Genomic DNA, 9,695 nt, shown 5'->3' with positions numbered 1-9,695 from the left:
AGCTAAAGGGTAGAGCTGCCGCTTTCAAGGAGCGGGACTCTAACTCGGAAGCTTATAAGAAATCCCTCTATGCCCTCCGACGAACCATCAAACAGGCAACGCGTCAATGCAGGACTAAAATCAAATCGTACTACACCGGCTCCAACGCTTGTCAGATGTGGCAGGGCTTGCAAACTATTATAGACTACAAAGGGAAGCACAGTCGAGAGCTGCCCAGTGACACGAGCCTACCATACGAGCTAAATAACTTCTATGCTCCCTTTGAGCAAGTAACACTGAGAACATGAGAGCATCAGCTGTTCCGGATGACTGTGTGATCACACTCTCCGCAGCCGATGTGAGTAAGACCTTTAAACAGGTCAACATTCACAAAGCCGCAGGGCCAGACGGATTAACAGGATGTGTACTCCAAGCATGCGCCCTGTGCCCAAGAACACTAAGGTAACCTGCCTAAATGACTACCGACCCGTATCACTTACGTCTGTAGCCATGAAAGGCTTTGAAAGGCTTGTCATGGATCACATTAACACCATTATCCCAGAAACCCTAGACCCACTCTAACTTGCATACCGCACCAAAAGATCCACAGATGATGCAATCTCTACTGCAATCTCTATTGCACTCCACACTGCCCTTTCACACCTGGACAAGAGGAACACCTATGTGAGAATGCTATTCATTGATTATAGCTCAGAGTTCAACACCATAGTGCCCTCAAAGCTCATCACCTAGCTAAGGACCCTGGGACTAAACATCTTCCTCTACAACTGGATCCTGGACTTCCTGACGGGCCGCCCCGAGGTGGTAAGGGTAGGTAACTACACAACCGCCACGCTAAATCTCAACACGGGGGCCCCTCAGGGGTACGTGCTCAGTCCCCTCCTGTACTCCCTGTTCACTCATGACTGCATGGCCAGGCACGACTCCAACACCCTCATTAAGTTTGCTGATGACACAACAATGAGACAGCCTATAGGGAGGAGGTCAGAGACCTGACCGTGTGGTGCCAGGACAACAACCTCTCCCTCAACGTGATCAAGACAAAAGAGATGATTGTGAACTACAGGAAAAGGAGGACAGAGCATGCCCCCATTCTCATCGACGGGTCTGTAGTGGAGCAGGTTGAGAGCTTCAAGTTCCTTGGCGTCCACATCACCAACAAACTAACATGGTCCAAGCACACCAAGACAAAACCTATTCCTCCTCAGGAAACTGAAAAGATTTGGCATTGGTCCTCGGATCCTCAAAAGGTTTTACAGCTGCACCATCGAGAGCATCCTGGCGGGTTGCATCACTGCCTGGTATGGCAACTGCTCGGCCTCCGACCGCAAGGCACTACAGAGGGTAGTGCGTACGGCCCAGTACATCACCAGGGCCAAGATTCCTGCCATCCAGGACCTCTATACCAGGGGGTGTCAGATGAAGGCCCTACATTTTTTTTAAAGACTTCAGCCACCCTAGTCATAGACTGTTCTCTCTGCTACCGCACGGCAAGCGGTACCGGAGCGCCAAGTCTAGGTCCAAGAGGCTTCTAAACAGCTTCTACCCCCAAGCCATAAGACTCCTTTACAGCTAATCAAATGGCTACCCAGACAATTTACATTGCCCCCCCTTCTACACTGCTGCTACTCTCTGTTATTATCTATGCATAGTCACTTTAATAACTCTACCTACATGGACATATTACCTCAATTACCTTGACACCGGTAGCCTCTGTATATAGCCCCGCTATTGTTATTTACTGCTGCTCTTTAATTATTTGTTACTCTTATCTCTTGCTTTTTTGCAGGTATTTTCTTAAAACTGCAGGGCTTGTAAGTAAGCATTTCACTGTTGTATTCGGCACATGTGACAAATACAATTTGATTTGATTTGATATTTTATGTATTTTCACAACGACCACAAAATACCACACCTAACGTAATTTCCAAGAATTTAAATATTCAAACCATGCACAAACGTTATGGTAATGGGAGCACAACTCTTGAATCTTGACGGTTTTTAAGTATAGGAAAAAGTATTGGATGATGATGTGTTTTTGTTTATGTTTTATATTAGAGTGATTCTTCCTGCTATTGGCCAAGCCTTGTTGCTTTGCATCAACATCAGAAAGGAATGCTCTGGCCACGTACCTACACACTTCATAAATAAAGATGTGTAGACAAATTATGCATGATGGCAAACATGACCGAAATGTGAGCTGTGTATTTAATAGCATGCTGTTTTGACTCTCTGGCAGGATAACAGAGGTAGTAATATCGTGCTGCCTGCCCAGTCTCCCCAAACAAACTCACACTCGCTTAATTAAATCCTCCATTCAAAACATGTTTATGGACATAAAGAAGATCTCAGGTCCTTTCAGACTGCTTTATCACTGCATCAGGGGATAAAAGAGGGGGGGGAAACATCACAAAACGAGTAATGAGTGTGTTTGCAACACTGCCTGTTGTGTCAAAAGCTGAGCGGAGTGCGTTTAGTACTATTTTACAGTTACAAGCTGACAGACAAATATAATTAATGTTTATTGTCCTAATAAAAATTGTTTGGCATTCAGTGTTGCACGTCCCAAATTTTGTGGTGGGATTTGGAGAAGCTGAGGAGAAGGAGGAAGCCTCCTTACTAACCGTGACACGTCAGGGATGAGGGTTATGGTGGTTGTCCTGTTGCTTGTTCTCACCACTCAATATTATTAATGGAGTCTTTGTTTTGGGTATCAGAATAAACATCCAATAAGCCTTTGGATTTTTCCATTGACTTTCCATTGTGTGAGTCAATGTATGAGATATATGGTATGAAGCATCTTGAAGGAATCTGCATTGTGTTGGATTTTGTCCTTGTATAAGAATTCAGTTCCTACCAATGACAAGATGTTGCATGTTACACCTTCCACACACTACCCTCTGGTAAACCTGTTTTGATTTTATCATACCAGTACATTGAGTGAGCCAGTTCCAAATGGTAGTTAACACTTACATTGTCAACTTACCACTTGCTGTTACTGTGGACCAAATAAGTGGAGGAAACTTCTAGTGTGCACTTGTAACACATCCATCACAGCATTATTCATATTTGGCATGAAGGGGCCTTCGTAAGTGTGAACAGCTATGGCATGCTGGCTAAATCCTGCCTAAATGCTATTCAGCTTTTTGTTTTATTCCACACCATTAATGATGTGATATATGGGCTATGCCAGAAGGGTGCCTGCACCAGAGAGGCTCTGTGTTGTAGTGAACTGACAGGCCTGCTTCAATGGACAACTTTAAAGTGGAGCTTGATGTGGAATAAGGACTCTGATTGGATGACGATTGGAGACATGCTGCCCTAGGCGACACCTGTAATATGTTTCAAATGCCATGCCATTACTACAGCAATCAATCTCAGTCTGTCTATAGGACTGGTTGTGGAACGAGCTGAATAAAACAAATGCATATTCTCTCTCGAAGAAGCATTTCCACTATCCACAGAAAGCATATTCAATACTGCAGCATCCGATTGTCAGTAGTTTCCCATGACAATAGGAAAACCAGCTATTACATCCACTTAGGTTTGGCTCCAGACACCACATATCTTCCCATTTAGTGGCGTCCATCTTGAAGGGGGAGAGGGGTAATGGAATGCAGGGAAGGATGGTAGCCCTGAGAATGTCTGTAATGAGAAGCAGACTATGGAGGGGGGGGGGTCTGCTGATATTGTTGTCCACAGGTTTGCTTTAACTTATCTCTTCTCGCGTCCCCCCCTGCAGGCCCAGAAGTCCATGAATATTTAAATAGGAAAGTAACTTCCTTAAAACATCAATCAGAATCCATCTATTAAATTACTGGATCTAGATGTGAGATCTGAGGTCCACCCATACGTCGTCAGCAGCTCCTGATGAGAAGAAAAACTAGCAGCGCCCATGGCAAAATCTTATGAATATTCCAACCATGTGGACAATGAGTCAATACAAAACAGGCTTTCTAAATGTTTGGCAGACCTTCAAGAGAACGATATTGGACATAATTGTGTGTAGGTCTATATTGAAAGAGAATCAGAATACCATTAAGGTATAACCTAAGACTCAAAAGAAAGACATTGGCAGAAAGTCAGAGTAATCCCTTTGATTGAGGAGAACCTCAGTATCCATGCATGAAAATGAGACTAAATTAAATCTTCTCCCATAACTCTGACTTGGCTGAATACAGAGGCCATCTTAAACTATTACCTTTTATTGAATGGATTCAATCTTTGACAGAATAATCCCTGAAGCAAGAATTTGTGTCCAGAAAAGTGGAGCACATAAATCGTAAGAGAACGGAATCTAGTGAAGATATGGTGTATCTCTGCTCAGAGTTTCCAGTAATATGAGGTCGCCAGAATCTTTTCTCTGGTGATGTAATCAGGTGGAAGATAGACAGTGAGAGTGTGAGAAAGATGAAGATAGATATATCGAGAAAAAAGAGAGGTGTGTGTGTGAGAGAGACATGAGATAAGCAACAAAGACTACTTTATGACACCTGTTCAAAAGCATTCTACGGGGACCCTCCAAATGAAATAAATAAATATGACTCACATTAACTCCCATTGGCAAGGCATCAGTTGATAGGAGGTGTGTTATTTAGTGGTTCTGACATCTGTCAGTGAGTGATCGCGCACAATAGGACGCGATCCACACAACCACAACAACACACACAGCCTGAGGAAAGTCTTCTTTTGAATAGTTGTTTCTGAGAGGAACCTATCTGCTGTTAACAAGAGCCAGACACATCAGCTAGAGTGCTATTCTTGGCGGCCAGGACTGGTTCCTCTATGAAAGACAGATCCTGCAGCAAGACTAGACGTCTACCATGACCACTGGAGTGGTTGGTTAATAAAATGTTTGGCTTTCCTATTATATATACGTATTATGGCACCTTGGTTCTGATTTGGCCTTGCTAATTAAGTGAATCAGTCTCTAGACAGATGTAGTGTATGGTGTATGTAGCGTGATGGGCTTGGGTAATGCAATCCTATGAAATACCATAACCACAGTGGGGATTGGAATAGGGACCCAGAGGAGGGAGTGCAGGGCTGAGGGAACGGCAACATTCAGCTATCCCATTGCTTTTATTATCTACATGGAATGATTTGTTTGTGTTGGATCTTTGGTCCTGCATGCTACCAAAAACTTCACCCATAAGCCCCTCAAACCAAACTGCTGTGTTCAGGAACTACTACTACTACTCCATTTCAAGAGCAGTGAGAGAAAGTTTAGACAGATTTAAGTAGTTTTAGGACTAATATCACTCATCTCCTTTAATTTCTGTCACGCCCTGGCCTTAGTATTCTTTGTTTTCTTTATGTTTTTTAGTTAGGTCAGGGTGTGACATGGGGAATGTATGTGTTTTGTAGTGTCTATGGGGTGTTGTATGTGTATGGGGCAGAGTAGAGTATAGTTGTCTAGTTATGTCTATGGCTGCCTAGATTGGTTCTCAATCAGAGACAGCTGTCATTCATTGTCTCTGATTGGGAGCCATATTTAAGGCAGCCATAGGCAGTAGGCTTTTGTGGGTAGTTGTCTATGTATGTTCTATGTTGCATGTGTGCACTTAGTTCTGTTTAGCTTCACGATCGTTTGTTTTGTTCATTTTGTAAGTGGTTGTTTTTTCCTTCATTGAAGATGTATTTTTCACGCGCTGCGCCTTGGTCCTCTCTTTCTCAAGAAGACGATCGTGACAATTTCGTGGAAAATATATAACAATTAATGTCACTGAAGATGTTCAGAAATGTAATGTGATGTAAGCTACATGACAGTAAAATCACCAAATTAAGATTAACCTGATCGACCACACCAGTTAGTTGTGGGTGCTCAACAGCTGTGGGAATGTCTCATGTATGACTACAGAGTCATATGTAAGCACTAAAGTACAGTGAACTTTACTTCTGATACTCTATGGCTAACTTGGATTTCAAAGGGTGTAGGAGGGTTGTAACAAAGTAGTGTACTGTATGTCTGACATTCTCTGCCAAAAACTAGACTGACTTTCATAGAAGTACAGAGAGTAGTGACTTTGCTTTAAAGTATCATTAAGATTAATAATATACAGCTCATTCCAAACAACCAGAAAGTGATGATGGTGAAATATTGTGAGAGTTGAAAAGGATCTGTGATGTATTAAGACTTGTGTTTCAAGTTAAAACAACTAGCTATCGGGAGGTGAAGGATTCCCCCTCAGGAGTAATCAAAAACATTATCTTTCCACTGCCAGCCATGCTGACATCAACTCAGTGTGTTGTCAATCCATTTTAATCCAATTACGGAGCTATTTTAAACAGTCTGTTTTGAAACGTGAAATGACATGTCTGAAAGACCTCAAGGTTCGCATCAGGGGAGCTGGTTTCAATCAGCTCCTCAAACCGTACAATATTTTAAGTTGTCTTTGGAGCGTTGCTGCTTTAAAAGCCTTTCCACCCAACGAGGTGGAGATGAGCTGAGGGGGGGGGGGGGGGGGGGCATGGCAACATCATAACAACATGATACACTCGTTAACGTGAGGGAAGCCAACATTGCCAATACACTATGAAATAGTTAATCAAATCTGAATCAAATGGGGAAAATATTCATTTGCTCGTCTCATGTGAATCTGAAGTCATAATGTGGATCAAACGCCTTGTATTGGTTGATATCTGATCCAACTCTATCCTCCCTGATGAACACACTAAGCTATGGGGACTCTACCTCCTTCCCTGATGACTCAGTGATTCATGAGCCATCCCTTGAAGCCTAGAATTGGCATGCTGTTTTAAAGTCAAGATATGAGAAATCTGACATGAAGCTCCCCCTAATATCAGCACATGGTATGAATTAGTCATCCATGTATTGTTACTTGTTTGATTGCGCCTGTATGAATCTCTTGATAAGATAACTCAGAAAGTAACCCAATGTAAAATGTGCTTACACATTGAAGTGATCAGTGTCCAGTGATTCTTACATAAGACCTGACAGATGATGTCATGACAATACAGAGATTAACAACCACTAAATGTTGACCTAGCATTATATCAATGTCATTGAGAGCCAGTTGGTCCTGAAAAGTATTAGCTAGGTTAGTAGTTAGTAATGACATCCATCCCAGGTGCATACGTGGCTAATGGTCACCTATCATCAAAGTGTGGAAACAGAGGGATCATTTCCCCTCCTAGCTGTGCAGTGTAAAGCTCCTTAACACATATCCCATATGTTCCGGTCCTGTGTGTGTCATAAACGTGTTACAAGCAGCGCAGCCACAGTCGCCCATCCTGACACACAATCACAGCGCTCCCACGACTCACCTAAATCTGGGGCGCTCTCAGCACCTCTACACAATCGGAACGGTTTATGTTGTTGTGAGCAGCCTCCAGGAAATGAAGCATTAAAAACAGTGATATATGTTCAAAATGTCCGTAGCTGTTATGCTTCTGATTTATTTCGAACCAAGGTTGAGAGTCATTGTCCAGGTATATTCACAATTGAAATGTCAAAAACAGTGTTCCTATGTTGCTAATGCTGCTTTGGCATGTTGGCCTAGTGCCAATGTTTTCTTATTAATCATTTACAGTAATATAGGTGAAATGAAATATTAAATGGTTGTGTGGTTTGGATCTTTGACTTTGCAATAACAGCTGGGATACAGATGATGATGGGAGATGAGGAGAGCAGCACACATGGGCTCCCCTTCTGAAGACTGTACTCTACTCACTGTGAGTTAAAGCAATGTGCTACTCTCTCCAAGCCTTCTGGGACAAACACAAGCCCTGTCTGCCTCATAGCACACCAAGAGCCACATGATACACTGCTTGATTTTACCACAGTGGACCCAAATTGACTGATATCATGAGGCAAAATCAAGTTGGAGAAATATCAGATTAGAAAACTCACACTGGGCGGCATTCCTTCGGTTTATTTTCTAACAACACTGGATTAGGAAAAGACCGAAATAGTAATCATCATCAGCGCTACTGACTTCTACTTAATCAATTGAATGTTTCTCTAAAAATGTATGTTAAATTGTGTATCTCAGGGACCAGTGGAGGCTCCTCAGAGGAGGACCATCCTCCTTGGTGAATTTCATAAAAATAAAAATATTGAAACATAAAATGTGTTATTTTTAGATAAAACTGTACTAAATATATTCACGTCACCGAATAATTTATTAAAACACACTGTTTTGTAATGAAGGTCTACAGTGGATTCAACAGCACACTGTAGGGTAGCATCATGGTGTAGCTGGAGGACAGCTAGCTTCCGTCCTCCTCTGGGTACATTGACTTCAATACTTTCATAGACTTACACAGTAATTATGACAATTTCTGGAGGACGTCCTCCAACCTATCAGAGCTCTTGCAGCATAAACTGACATGTTGTCCACCAAATCAAAGGATCAGAGAATGTATCTAGTACTGAAAGTATAAGCTACAGCTATCTAGCACTGCAGTGCATAAAATGTGGTGAGTAGTGGACTCAAAGAGAGAGAAAGACAATAGTTGAACAGTTTTGAACAAATACATTTCTTAAAAAATTAAAGAGAAGCAAGGGTGAAAGAGAAAGCTAGCTATATTTCTTCTTTTTTTCACGTTCACTTGCTTAGCTAGCTAATGCTGCTAGCTAGTTTAGCCTACTCAAACACCCGGCTCTAACAGAGAGGGATGTTACGCCAAGTCTAGGTCCAAAAGGCTCCTTAACAGCTTCTACCCCAAAGCCAAAAGACTGCAGAACAATTAATCAAATGTCCACCTGCACTATTTGCATTGACACCCTCCCCCCTGTTTTTACACTGCTGTTGCTCGCTGTTTATTATCTACGCATAGTCACTTTACCTCTACCTACATGTACAATTTACCTCGACTAACCTGTACCCCCGCACATACCCTCTGTATATAGCCTCATTATTGTTATTTTGTGTTACTTTTTAAATGTTTTATTTTTTACTTTAGTTGATTTAGTAAATCTTTTCTTAACTCTATTTTCTTAAAACTACATTGTTGGTTAAGGCTTGTAAGTAAGCATTTCACAGTAAGTTCTACACCTGTTGTATTCGGAGCAAGTGACAAATAAAATTTGATTTGATTTGATATTAGCTAGCTGGCTATAGCTATCCAATAATGGAATTCTTCCAAGTCAAGGTAAGCTTTTGGTTTTATTAGTTTATGTTTCTCTCGATCTGTGCACCTACTTTGTAAACTTTCATTCATAGGCTAGGTTGTAGCAACCTCATGACGTAGGGAAAAATGTAGTATCATGTAGTAGTCGTAACCTATCGATGTTACATTGAGCTGGGTGAATGGAATATTAATGACAGTCATCCACTATTTTGTAATAGAAAATAAGGCCACGCTCATTAAAAAAATGATCGCCCTCCCTCATCTAGAATGGCACCGACCGCCACTGTCAGGGACCCAATAAGGTTTTATTAAGCACATTGTGATGCATTAATGTGACAGTCTGAAAGTATGGCAGTTGGCAGGATAATGTCAGAGGCAATGCCAGATTCCAATAACTCACTTCAATTGGCTTCAGATCCTGCAGGGTCTGGATCAGTATCACTTACATGCTGTGATAGATTGTTATTACTGTCATTTGAATAATTTCCTTACCATTGTAGTCTAGGCAGAGAACCAGTAAAGACAGAAATCATTTGCATTAAACCCTGGAAAAACATGTTAATTGGCAGTAATGGGAACACATTAATTTACTATTACCA

Source organism: Salvelinus namaycush, chromosome 19 (genome assembly GCF_016432855.1).
Source record: "Salvelinus namaycush isolate Seneca chromosome 19, SaNama_1.0, whole genome shotgun sequence".
Taxonomy (NCBI): domain Eukaryota; kingdom Metazoa; phylum Chordata; class Actinopteri; order Salmoniformes; family Salmonidae; genus Salvelinus; species Salvelinus namaycush.
The sequence above is the reverse complement of the archived record's forward strand: the minus strand, read 5'-3'. Positions refer to the sequence as shown.